Source organism: Salvelinus namaycush, chromosome 23, assembly GCF_016432855.1.
Source record: "Salvelinus namaycush isolate Seneca chromosome 23, SaNama_1.0, whole genome shotgun sequence".
NCBI lineage: Eukaryota > Metazoa > Chordata > Actinopteri > Salmoniformes > Salmonidae > Salvelinus > Salvelinus namaycush.
Window position 1 is genome coordinate 8,179,163 of NC_052329.1, and position 2,500 is coordinate 8,181,662.

Genomic DNA, 2,500 nt, shown 5'->3' on the forward strand with positions numbered 1-2,500 from the left:
GGAGATTCACCTACTGCTCACCTCTTGGCCACAGTACAGTAGACTATATGATCACAGACATTGACCCCTTCTCTCTCAGCTCATTCACTGTCAAGCCACTAACACCTCTGTCTGATCACAGCCAAATTACATTGTTCCTCAAAAGAACAGACATGGAAACAACCACACATTCACAGCCCAGTAAGCTGTACAACATCAGACATTCATACAGATGGGCCCAAAACAGCACAGAAGAATACCAGAAAGCAACCTGGAACCAAAATATCCAAACACTCTTAGATAACTTTCTGGATACCACATTCACTCACAGTAAAGAAGGCATCAATCTAGCAGTACAAAACATCAACTATATATTCAGGCAAACGGCAAAAGAAGCACAATTGAAATTGATAAAAAACAAAACAAAAAAGATCACAGATGACAACTGGTTTGATGCAGATTGTAAAATTATAAGGAAAAAACTTAGAACACTATCCAACCAAAAGCACAGAGACCCAAATAATGGTGAATTACGCCTTCATTACTGTGAGACTTTAAAACTCTATAAACGTACACTCAGAACCAAAAAAGCACAGTACAACAGAAAGCAGCTGACGCTAATTGAGGAGTCCATAAACACAAACAACTTCTGGCAAAATTGGAAAAAAATTAAAAAATCTAAACAAGAGGAATTAGCGATACAAAATGGTGACATTTGGACAACCCATTTTAAAACACTCTACAACACCGTTCAAATTGACACAAACGCAGAACAACGCCAAATTCATGAGAAGTTGAATGGATTAGAAAGAGCTATAAAGGACAATCAAAATCCACTGGACTCCCCAATTACTGACCAGGAGCTCTATAAGAAACTTCAGGCTCTCAAATTTAAAAAGGCATGCGGACCTGATGGCATCCTAAATGAGATGCTCAAACTCACTAGTGCAAAATTTCAATTGGCTATATTAAAACTGTTTAATTTGATCCTGAGTGTAGGTTATTTCCCTGACATCTGGAATCAAGGACTCATAACCCCAATCTTTAAAAACGGAGACAAATTTGACCCTAACAATTACAGAGGCATTTGTGTGAACAGTAACCTGGGGAAGGTTTTCTGTAGTATTATAAATGTAAGAGTTCTAAACTTCCTTAATAAGCACAATGTCTTGAGTAAAAGCCAAATTGGATTTATACCAAAACATCGCACGACCGATCATATTTACACCCTACACACCCTGATAGATAAACATGTCCACCAAAATAATACCAAAATATACGCTTGCTTTATCGACTTCCAAAAAGCATTTGATTCTATTTGGCACACAGGACTGTTCTACAAAGTTATTGAAAGTGGTGTAGGGGGTAAAACATATGACATAATTAAATCAATGTATACTGGCAATACGTGCAGCATTAAAATTGGCAAGAAAAGAACAGAATTCTTTAACCAGGGGCGGGGCCTTCGTCAGGGTTGTAATCTGAGCCCAGCACTCTTCAATATTTACATCAACGAATTGGCCACTATTCTAGAAAAATCCTCAGCCCCTGGTGTTAGTCTCCATAATTCAGAGGTTAAATGCCTACTCTTCGCCGATGACCTATGCCTGCTGTCACCCACAGCACATGGCCTACAGCAGAGCCTGGACCTGCTAGAGCAGTACTGCCAGACCTGGGCCCTGGCAGTAAACCCCAAAAAGACTAAAATAATGATTTTCCAGAGAAGATCCAGATCTCAGGGAATTAGACCAAAGTTCTCAATTGGTACAAAATATATAGAGCACTGCACACACTACAATTACTTAGGTTTAAAAATAAGCTCAACTGGACACCTTAATGAAGCAGTGAATGAACTGAGAGAGAAAGCACGCAGGGCATTCTACGCAATTAAAAAGCAAATTCAAATTGAAATACCTATTAAAATTTGGCTAAAACTAATTGAATATGTCATTGAACCAATTGCACTTTATGGCAGCGAGGTGTGGGGTCCACTTGCAAAACAAGATTTCATCAAATGGGACAAACATCCCATTGAAACCCTGCATGCAGAGTTCTGTAAGATTCTCCTACATGTCCAGAGGAAAACTACAAACAATGCATGCAGGGCAGAATTAGGCAAATATCCACTAATAATAAAAACTCAAAAAAGAGCAATTAAGTTTTGGAAACATCTAAAATACAGTGACCCCCTCTCATATCATTACCAAGCCCTGCAATACCAAGAGCTGAACAAAGAAAAGAGTCCCCTCATCCAGCTGGTCCTGGGGCTGAGTTCACAAACCTGTTCTACTAACACACTGAAGCCTCAGGACCAGAACATCCAATCAATCAGGATAAACCAAATTACAACACAGTCAAAACAAAACTATATTGCTTATTGGGAAACACAAGCACAAGCACAGAGCAAAATGCAGTGCTATCTGGCCCTAAATCGACAGTACACCGTGGCTAAATATTTGACCATGGTTACTGATCAAAACTTTAGAAAAACCTTGACAAAGTACAGGCTCAGTGAGCACAG